At 38.0% G+C, this 11908-nt stretch overlaps 1 non-coding gene across 1 annotated transcript; it reads left to right on the forward strand.

Annotated features, from left to right (window-relative positions):
* The first annotated feature begins 7390 nt into the window (after positions 1 to 7390).
* On the forward strand, positions 7391 to 7526 carry LOC124097083 (small nucleolar RNA SNORA77). Its single transcript, XR_006853107.1, has one exon. It is a non-coding gene; the product is annotated as a small nucleolar RNA SNORA77 (small nucleolar RNA).
* The last annotated feature ends 4382 nt before the right edge of the window (positions 7527 to 11908 follow it).

Here is an 11908-nt window from a genome sequence, read left to right on the forward strand (position 1 = left end):
GAGGAAATAATTCACTGTGGTTTTGACTTGGATTTTCCTGATGTTTAATAATAGTAAACATCTTTTTATATACCAGTTGGTGATTTGTAGGTCTTCTTTGGAGAAATTTTTACTCAACTTCTTAGCCCATTTTTAAGTTAGGTAATTTGTTTTGTTTTTGTTTTTGCTGCTGAGTTGTAGGAGTTCTTTATGTGCTTTGGAAATTAACCCTTTATGTCTTTATGCTTTGCAAATATTTTTTTTCCCATTATCTAGACTATCTTTTCACTCTGTTGACTCTTCACTTGCCCAGATAGTCTTGTTTTTGCTGTTGTTATTGTTTATTTGCTTAAGACAACATAAAAAAGAAATAACAAGCTCAGCAAATTTTAACTGTTTTCTTTTTATCTTTAGCACAGTAAGAGCTAATGCTTATAATGTTGTTTTAGAAATTCAGAGATGTCTGTATTAGTGTTGAAGAAAGATGAAATCCATGCTATTTTCACACCTATGTTTAATTCTATTTTTTTTTAGTGCTCTTACTGTTGTGTCAAATGATTTACGTGCATTATGTCATAGAATCCTCACATGTACAGTAAATTTTATTCTTTACAGATGAAATAAACTTGGGAAACTAAGTAACTCACCATAGTGTTGCAGCAAGTTGCATAGCTGGAACTGAGGTCTGGATTTATGTCAAGCTCTTTCATTTCTGTCTTGCCACACTGCCTTTCAATCTTTGAAAACTGTGTATCTGAATGTTATTCTCATACGTGCACCACATACACATCCACGGCCCTCCATGTGTATTAACTAAAATAGTAGCCCTGAGCCACTTGCAGTCACCTTTAATTATAAAGAGGAGGTAACATGTGCACATTATAACATCATACTCATCTTTTCATTTTAAAAAGAGCTGGAGGTCCACCCATATCATGTGGAATCTTACTCCTCTTTTTTTTCCGGGGGGCGTGGAGGTGGCTACCAGGGATTGAACTCAAGGATACTCAACCACTGAGCCATATCCCCAGCCCTGTTTTGCATTTTATTTAGAGACAGGGTCTTGCTGAGTTGCTTAGCACCTCGCCATGGCTGAGGCTAGCTTTGAACTTGCAATCCTCCCCTCTCAGCCTCCTGAGCTGCTGGGATTACAGGCATGTGCCAGAGCGCCTAGCCAGAATCCCACTCCTCTTGAGGAAAACAATTCTGTGTGGTACTCATGGGCTGAACTTCTCCTCCCTGTCAAGGGATAGTCATATCTCCTGAGCAGCATACCTGTTTTTCTGGTACCCAGTTTTTGGATCAGGGGTAGGCCTCTGGCCTCATTTGACCTCTCTGGGGAACTTTTGCCATGACTCTCTGGAAAGGAATTTTTTCTTTTTTTCTTGGGAACACTAGCTACAAAGAAAGCATTAGTGACCAGCTTAGCCACAACGTGTACGTACCATCTTAGCCACCACCTCATGTCTAAAAATGAATCTGAGAAAGGCAGGGTTCAGTGTTTGCAAGGAAGCTTTGAACCCTTAATGACCTCAGCTGAATCCTTAATTTGCGGTTCATGAAACCAGCTTTACTGCCTTGAACTTTTTGATGACGTCAGTGTCCTTGGAGAAATGGCTCATCCCAGGGCTGGAAACATGTGATGAACATAGATGAAGGAAAATGAGGAGGTGCTCAGAAATAAAGGACATGTCAAAAGGACACAGAAACTAACTTAAAAAAAATCTTCCAATGGCCAAATATGGGGCACTTTTACCAAAATATAAATAATAATAGTGATGGATTATAGCTCATCAAATAAATATCTGAGTCCATACTGATAAAAATAAACAAGTGAGTGAACAAACCAGGGAAATGGGACAGCTCTTCCCTATGGTAGAATTCCAATTAATAAACAACGTAAGCTGCATGGTAGAATTAGAAATCTACCATTTGTTTGTGCTAAATACCACTGTGAACATTGTTGCAGGCAATATCCATAGATGGACGCTAAAATTAGCAGGTGAAAGCATGAGAGATAGTATATTTGCCTTACCTTAACACATCACTCCACAAATTACTTATTATTTAAAAAGGAAAAAATAGTAAGCACACAGCGAGGAAAGCATCTCAATCAAGTGATCAAACTTAACACAACCAGGAATGAGACCTGTGTCTTGCTACGATGCACTGGGAAGGACATATCACTTTTGTGGTATTCTTACCCCAAAATGCATGTCCAAGTTCATATCATGAGAAAATATCAGACAAACTCAAATTGAGATTTTTCAATAAAGCAACTGTTCAATATTTTTCAGACTTTTCAAGGTTAAGAAAAAGGGGAAATTTCTCAGGCTAGAGGAGTCTTAGGAGAAAGGAAACCTAAATTCAATGTGGTATGCTGAACCAGAAAAAGACATTATTCGGACAATTGCCAAAATTGAAATCATGTCTTTAAGAGTATTTTATCAAGTTGGGAGTATATCTCAGTGCATTGAGCACTTGCCCTGGGTTTGATCCCTAGCACCACACAGAAAAAGACAATTATGAAAAAAGTATTTCACCAATGTTAATTTCATAGATTTTAATAATATTATGGCAGTTATCAAGTTGTTTGTATATGGGGAATCTGGATGAAGAGTATGTAGAAACTGTATATTTTTGAAAAATTTTTAATTCTAAAATTATTGTAAATTAAAACAGCCTATTTCCCTGTTCTGTTATCATTTTAAGTGATTTTTTAAATGCTGTTTTTCTAGTCTGAAACTCAAAATATCGTTATTTATTTATTGGTACTGAGGATTGAACCCAAGGGTAATCTACCACTGGACTAGGTCCCCAGCCCTTTTTATTTTTATTTTTTTAATTTTTATTTTGAGACAGGGTCTTTTTAATTTGCCAAGGCTGGCTGGGAACTTGCAATCCTCCTGCCTCAGCATCCCAAGTTGCTGGGATTAGAGGCCTATAGGACTGCACCCGGCTAAAAAACTCTAATAAGGTATACTTATCTTGTCTAATTTTTACCACAAATTTTTAATCTTAGGGTTATTATCCCTCAATTACCGATTGTGAAACCAAGTCTTAGGTAGTTTGAATAACTTTTCCAAGATCACATAGAGTGAGGATTTAAACTTATGCATGCTCGACTTCAGAATATGAATATTATAAAAGCAATCAGCAGGCTGGATAAATAATTCTTCTTACTTTTAAAGTTTACTGTACTTCCCAAATCTGCTTTGTTCTGGAGAGGACTGGAGAGGCAGACTACTTGAGAATTGACTGCAGGTTGGGAGTAATAATGGTACAATATTAGGAAACGTCTTGGTACTTTCGTCTCAGACGCATACAGTAGAACTCAGTAATTACATGGTGCAGGAGGGCAGGCCAATTAGCCTCAATTTGGACTTCTAAAAATAATTAACATTTGACAAACAGTATGATCAAATAAACCTGATAGCAGAAGCATTTTTTCCCCAACGGAACATATACTTGGTTTAAACCTTTGATGAGCTGTTTTTCTATATTGAAGTAGTTTAAATTTAAAGAAAAGCAAACAGTAGGGCATGTTAAAATATCCATTAACTAAACATCCTGAAAGGGTATAAAACGCCTCCAGCTGCCAAAAAAACAATTAGGCTGCAAATATGCCTTTGGTTACCTAACCACACATTCCCTAAACGTTTAGTTCTAATTAATTTTCTTCATTACACAACAATGCCTCTCCTAATTACACTAGAGAAATTCTATAAACCTACTAGCTATTCAAAGTCTTTATTGCACAAATTATTCTGGTAGGTCCCTCTTATAAGCAAATCCTCACTCTCTAATTTATACATTCCTCATCTCTGTGGACACGAGCTACTTAGTAAACCCTTGACAGCCGGGCAAACTAATCCTGTATGTGACCATATTTCAAATTAGCAATTTTAGTGCGATGGAACATCGAGGATGAATAATTTAAAACCTATCAAGGTAAAGGTGAAAAGTACAAGCCCAGGAAGCATGTAGCTTCTGAATTCCTACACGTGTCACCAAGGCTTGTGATGCCCGAATCAGCAACAGAAGCAAACTCCAGGGAGCAGAATCCCTTGCTTTCACTGAACTCCTAAGTGCAAAGGGTGGTAATGTGGCAACCTTCAGGCACTGGGAGCAATGGAGCAAGTGTAATAATAGAAAGGACCGAAGGGTCATAGGACCAGGCTGTTCAGGGCGGGCAAAGACCATCACTCAATAAGTGAGGAAAACAGAACCTGGTAATGTGATGTGATGTGACATGCCCCTAGTTGGCAGAGCTGGGAGCAGACATGTCCACATAGCACAGTGTCCCTTACTGTCAGTTTGGAACAGAGCCTAATAGCTGGTAACTGACATATTTGTACATTGGGCAAAAGGCAGACTTTGCTCCCAGCTCAGCCACTTTTAGTTTCCTTTCCCAGGCCCATAAAACTATATAATCTCACTTGTCAGGGTTTTGGAAGATGGAGTATGGGCCAATCTGCATGAATGTATCCTTCGTACTTAAAACTCAAAGCCAGTGGAGGGATCTCAGCATCTACACAACTATGCCTACAGTATGTTTAGTAACCAGCCACTTCAGCCCATGACATTCATTATATTAGGTCAAAGATTAACCTAGAGTTTGGATACTTGAAGTGTAGTCTATGAATTAGTAACATCAATGTCCTTTGGGACAATATCACTTAATTCTTAAACTTCTCAAAATAATTTACATTTTGGCAGATGACTCACTTTGCATAAAAGTGTGTGCAACCTGGGTCTGCAGCAGTGTTCCTGAACTTCCAGCTTGCAGAATCATCCCTAAGTACCCAGGCCATGGAGTTTGGGTAGCCCTGAGCTGAGGCTGAAAATTTGCATTTCCAGCAAGTGTTTCAGGAGGCTTCTGGGACAGAGCCTTCCTGGCTTCAGTCACAGACTCTTTGCTCTATCTAGAGTTTGGGGGTTTGGGGGATTTGATTGATTGAAAGACATAACCAGAGTTATTGTTCACAGAATGTGTGTGGATTTCTGCAGTCTTTTTGGATGATCTTAGAAATTCTATATACCTAAGGATACTTACCCAGTAGTTCCATTTTAAAGGCAGGTTATTAAATGATGCATATTCCTGGTCCCCATTACCATCACAAACAAACAAGAGTAACCCAAATTAGTGGGTCCTGAAAGTGGTTCAGAAATCTGCATTTTTCATAAACATCCAGATGATTCTGAGACAGATGACCAACAAATAACACTCTGAGAAGCATTGATTTGAAGCATCATCATAGGGAAAGAGCTGAACTTGTGTTCTCTCAGCAGCAGAGTGTCAACATTCCTCCAGTATGGCAGCAAATGTGTCTCAAAATTTAGAAAATGAAGCAGCTTTAGGACATCAGTCGACTGGGACTTTCCTCACTGATGCTCCAGTGGAACTTACAAACTCCGCCTTTCTTAATTATGTCTGGCCAGCGGCGAGCACTCCAGCCACTGAGCTCTTTAATCTGTTTATCCACCTACAGCTCCATCTAGCCAGGTGCATCCGTCCATCTGTCTAATATGAGACAAGCTGTTAATTTGCAAGTGAAGGAAAAGGTCTGCAGACAACAAGCACATTAGCAAGGGGCTCTTGGAAAGTATCAATGACCCAAATCTATGCAAAGCAGAGTGAGAGGACAGGGGAATTAATTTCTCTTAATAAAAGAAGGAAATATTCTTTGGGGATGGGAAGGGAATACTGAAGGCGGGCAGATTTTGGTGTCCATGTGAGGTCCCCCAGTTCATCTCTGAAGTTCATATTTCTACCTATGTATTAGGAAGATAATCATACTTAGTCTTCGTTTCAGGGAAGTTAGGAGACTCCATGAGTCCAAATTATATAAGACACTTTGTAAAATGCATCAGAAATAGTTTATTGATTTTTGGGCGACATTTCTTTTGATTTCTTTTCTGTGAGTATACAGGGGAATGTGCTCACGTTTCATGCACACCTCACAGTTTAAAATCAGTGTTTCTAGTAAGCAAATTGTAAACCTTGATTACAGGGTACCTTTACTATTTTTAGTCTTCCACATATATTTTGTTTTGCTTTCAGTTTCTAAAGTAAAAACAGAATAGATTTCCTGGGTCACCTCCAACCTATTCATAAACATTAACCTGCATTGCAATTACCTGGAGAAATGTTGATCCCATATAGCTGGGCTTCATCCCCAGCATTTCTGATTCAGTAAGTTTGGGAGAGATTTTTTTTTTTTTTTTTTTTTTTGTACAGGGGTGTGAACCCAGCTTAACCACTAAGCCACATCCCCAGCCCTTTTAAAATATTTTATTTAGAGACAGGTTTTCACTGAATTGCTTAGGGCCTCACTAAATTGCAACTAAGTTGCCTCACTAAGAGGCAACTCTGTGTGTAGGCACTGATAAGCCAGGAGCTGGCTTTAAACTCAAGATCCTCCTGCCTCAGCCTCCCTGGGATTATAGGTATGTGCCACCATGCCTGGATGAGCATTTGCATTTTTGACTAGTTTTCTTTCTTTCTTAATTACGCTTGTTGCAGATCACATTTGAGAACAATTGTATTTAAACAACCCTTCGCCTGATTATAAAATACAAAATAGTCATGCCTAATCTGAAATCTGAAATGCTCCCAAATCTGAAGCTTTTTTTTGAATGTAGACATGGTGCCATAAGAAGACACTTCCACACCTGACGGTTGCACTAAAAATATTATACAAATCAACGTCCAGGCTATGTATAAAAGGGGGTCTGTGAAACAAAGAATGTTGTGCTTAGAATTGAATCCCATTCCCAAAATATCTCATCCTGTTTATGCAAATATCCCAAATCTGAAAAAAAACTTTTGGCCCCCAACCTTTTGGTTAAGAGATACTCAACTTTTATAAGCTTTCCTTACTTTAAAAAGTTAATATCCTCCACCTCAAATTAGTACTCCCGGGGGTCAATTTGAAAAGAGTAATTCTCCAGATTCAGAGCTGAATGAGAGAGCAGAAAACTAGCACCCGTGACCTTGGGTGCACTTCTGTAAACAGCACTGCACTAAGCATTTCTCTCTTTCCGTGGGTTCTTTTAATTTTTAAAAGGTTGCTAACTACCCCAGGAGTTTATGATCAAACTGGGGAGACCAAATAGACCCTATAAAACACTTTGTGAATAATTACTGAGCAAAATAAACTATAAATGTAAAACAGCACTGCCTGAAGTTCCCAGGTGAGATTGCAGTCACATTCCTAGAAGGAGAAATTGGGATTTAAATCCCAAATGCTGAGAAAAGCTACTTTATCACTTTGACCTTTTTACAGCCAGCAAGAGGCCAACATCCTGATTTCATTTCAATCAGAGATGGGGTAAAATTTAGATCTCAGTATCTGCATGGTGTAATTACATAAAGTTTGAAAGCAGTGTGATGTGTGCACCGTTTGTAGCAGAATTGCTTTTGAAAGCTATTCAGTGTGCATATTAATTATGACCTATCATTTTTCTGTCTGCCAGAGAAACATTCCAGTTTACTGTGGCTGCCTTGACCTGTTGGGGTGTTGTACCTACCCAGGGACACAGAAAAGAAAATAAAACATTATGCAGCAAAACAGAATCTTGAGATCAAGGTCTTGGAAAATCATGTAACCATTGCCTTAGATACATCTTGTTTGTTTTGTTTAGTTTGAGAGGGTGTCCTCCGGAAACTTCTCCCCAAGCCACGCAGCACATTAAACTTTGAGATTAACACATTATCTTTGAGGCAACTCTGTGTGGAGGCATTGATAAGCCAGGAGCTGTCAAGAGATACCTGGTTTTCAGTAGATCCTCAGTTTCTCTGTAGCTATAAGGTCCCATCAAGGACTTGATCCTACTGTTGCTGAAAGCTCTGTCCTTGTCCCCATGCCAATCTAATAATGAGGACACGGTTTTGAGAAAAAAGGAAAAAAAGATGGTTTATTGCTTTGCAAGCAAAGGAAAAACATATGGGACTCCTGTCCCAAAGGCTGTGATTCTCTCCATCAACAGGAACAGGGGTTTTTATAAGGGGTGATTCAGAGAAATGAGATTAGGGAGGAGAGATCAGGAAGGAGAAGATCAGGGAAAAGAAGATCAGGAAGGAGAAAGGGAAAAGAAGATTGGGAAAAAGAAAAATAGTGTAAGTTTCAAAGCCACAGGGGACATAGGCAAAGCATCCAGTGAACTCCTGTTATACTACCTGTGACAGGCACTGGACTTTGGCACCTGCAAGGAGCACAGAGATCCATACTGGATGAATGGAGACATCAAGGAAAGACTGTAATAAGTACATTTGAGAAGAGTAGTCTAAAGGGCAAGAAATGGATCAGGATCTGAGGGCAATAGGAAGAGCCAAGTTGCTGTTGGTGGTGTCCTAGGGAGATTAAGAGACTAAGTTAAGAGGTAAACTTGCTTTTGTTTGTTTTCTTAAATGATTTAATTACTAAAAAGATTTTTAAAAATACTTATTTTTTAGTTGTAGTTTGACACAATACTTTTGTTCCACTCATTCATTTTTATACGGCCCTGAGGATTGAACCCAGGGCCTCACATGTGCTGGGCGAGTGCTCTACCACTGAGCCACAACCCCAACCCACTAAGAAGGAATATGCTTTCATTAACCCATGCTATCTCCAAAGAGTAGAGGATATGACATGAGGACAGTAAATGTGGTCAGTCCTGTGGTCTAATTTTGAGTTGCAGCATGGTGCAGTCTTTGTCTCTCTTTTTGAATTCTACTGAGTTTAAAAACCACTTAAATTTTCATTTAATCCTTAGAGGTTTACTGAAAGCAAATACAACAAAAATCCCAACCCCAAGAACTTCATAATTAATTAATTCAGTATATATTAATAAAAGGTGGTGCCTGAGTCACAAGTCCTGTCTTTCATGGGTTCCATTTTGGAGAAGCCCCTGAGCAATATCCAAGTAAAAAAAAATATATAATATAATGTGAAATACTGATAAGAAGACCTATGTAAAGGTACATAGGTCTAGATTTATTACTATTAATTAGAAGGACATTTGTCCTATTGCAAACCCTGTAATTCCCACAATGTCACAGCAGCGGGCTGAGAGGTCAGGCATGGCAGCTCAAGGACCCCTACCCTCTGACAGGTAGCACTTCTTGATTAGACCCTGATGATCTTCCCCTCTTATGGAACATATCAAGAGGCTGATGATAGCTTGATGCATGACAATTTTTAAATTGGATGGAGGATACAAGTTCTATTTTTTCTTTTCTTTTTTATTGGGAGGTTAGCTAGTAGTGGGATTCATTATGCCATATTCATACATGCACATAACACCATTTGGTCAATCTCCTTTCCCAGTATTCTCCCTTTTCCTCCTCTTCTTCCTCCCACTGGTCCACTTGTTCTACTCTAGTGATCTCTGTTCTACTACTATTAATATGACTATTATTATTTTAATTAACGCATTATCAATGTAATTGTGATCTGTTTATATTCGGACACTTCATAATTTAGTAGATCTTGTTCCCCAATACTTTCCTATGTTCTCGTCTCCCTTCTCCTTCTTGATCCCATTCCTCTATTGGTCTCCCTTCTATTTTCATGAGTCCCCTTTGTTCTCCCCTCTCATTTTCTAGCTTCTGCATATAAGAGAAAACATTTGACCCTTGATTTGTATTTCATTCTTCATGATGTTCTTCAGTTCTATCCACTTACCAGCCAACGGCACAAGTTCACTCTTTCTGGCTGAGTAAGACTCCATTGTCTGTGTAGACCACATTTTCTTTATCCATTCATTTGTTGATGGGCACTTGGCTGTTGTGAATTGTGCTGCTATGAACATTGGTAGGCCTGTGTCACTGCAGTATGCTGATTTTTTTTTTCTTTTGGATAAATTATTAAGAAGTGAGATAGCTGAGTCATATTGTGGTTCCAGTCCTAGTCTTTTGAGGAATTTCCATACTGCTTTCCAAAATAGTCGTACTAACTCGCAGTCCCGCCAACAATGTATGAATGTAGTCCTTTTCCCTACATTCTTGCCAGAATTTATTGCTATTTACATTTTTGATGATTGTCATTCTAACTAGAGTGAGATAAAATCTCAGTGTAGTTTTGATTTGCATTTTCCTGACTGCTAAGGATGTTGGAATTTTTTTCACATATTTGTTTGTGATTTATATTTCTTCTTTTGAGAAAATGTCTATTTAGCTCATTGTGACTTTCTGGTCATGTTAGAGAGGACTGAAACAGTTTGCTTTCCTATGATTAGAGTATTATTATTATTTTTGGTGTTAAGTTTTTTGAGTTCTTTATATATTCTGAGTATTAATTACCTGTTGGAGGAAGTAGCTGGCAAAGATTTTCTCCCATTCAATAGGCTCTTTCTTCACATTATTTTTTCCTTTGCTGTGCAAAAGGCTTTTAATTTGATGACCAGGCCTATTTTCTAAAGTGGATCATTTCATTCACAATGTCCTTGCCATTACTACCTATTGTTTTTATTTTTTTTTTTCTTTTGTTGTTACTTCTTTTTTCTTTATTTGTTCTAAATCAATGAAGGGTTTAGATTGGGTTAGATAATATCAGGAGTTTAATTTTGCCTTTCAAGTTGAACAGATGCTATTTACTGTGTATTTCTGGGGTCAAGCAAATCAATAAAAGAGGCCACCCAAAGCCTGCCCTTCAAGAGGCACAGGCGCACTGTCTGCGAATTGTGGCAAAAGCTGGACCTTTAGATCTCAAGAGAAAGGGACAGATCCTACTAGTACATGCTCTGTGGCAACATATGAACAGAAAAAGTGTCCAAAAAGTGGCTCTGGTACCTCATTGGACTTCAAATGACTATTCATAGATAGAACTTCTACTTAGCTAGTAGTCTGGCTCCGTGAGGTCATCAAAGACTGATGTTTTCAGAAATAAATTTAAGTGTGACTTTCTGGTAAGGTGAGAGAACACTGAAACAGTTTGCTTTCCAATGAAGTTCTTTTCTGTTAATGCTAAAGATGAAATCTCCATGATCTCTTATATGTTTATAAGGATCATAGCTAAACATTGCCGAGGATTTTCTCATCATTTTTTTCTGTAATTCAAACCTACACAAGCTTAAAAGGAATGATAATGATATCTAGGATTGGTTTGATAGGCCCAGATGGCTTTTGCATATTTTCATTACACTCTACTTTCATTTGGTAATCAGAAAAATATATAAATATTTCCTCTGAAAAACAAAGTCAGAGTAAAGTGAGAACTGGCATGCATTATGAATGTTCCTATATTAGAAGAAAATATAGCTTTTAGCCCTATCTATGGAAAAGGAGTTAGGAAGTCCAAGTTCAAAACCTGGTTAGTCTGATGATTGTAGAATATATTTCCTTAATGTGGCATGATCAAATTTTTATGGGTTAAAAAAAATGCTTGGACCAATTCTGAGGAAACTTGCATGGGATCTTTCTGGAAGAGATTGTCCCAAGTGTGAAAACTTTCCATGGTCTGTCCTTTAAACAGACAGGGAAGTAAATGATAAACTGAAATGAGAACTTTCAGAAGTTCTGATGGAGCCTCAGATCTGACTATCATATTGACACAGGACACTTGCTCCCTGTTCAGAAGCTTGATGATGCTTCTGAAGCCAGAAACGTGAGGTGGTCTTTCTCATTATTATTATTTTTGTTTTAAAGAAAGCTTCTAGCTGCTCATTGCAGAACACAGGGAGAAAAGAAAACAAAGAAAAAGAAAATCATACACACAAAGAAAAATAAGCTCACAATTTTACCAGGTAGAAATAACCATTGTAAACATTTGGGCTTTTTAATTTACTCTTTGTTTTAATAATGAATTAATAGAGTATTGGCCACATATTAGGTACTTGGAAGTCACTGAAAAACAGCTATTGTTATCCTCCATTCTTAGAAATTAGCGTGTCATGTACAGATCAAAGGAAAATTCTTACCGGATTTCCTACATGCTGTAATTAA

This window comes from Marmota monax, unplaced genomic scaffold, assembly GCF_021218885.2.
Source record: "Marmota monax isolate L192 unplaced genomic scaffold, Marmota_monax_Labrador192_F-V1.1 WCK01_AAM20220418_F8-fsc00337, whole genome shotgun sequence".
NCBI lineage: Eukaryota > Metazoa > Chordata > Mammalia > Rodentia > Sciuridae > Marmota > Marmota monax.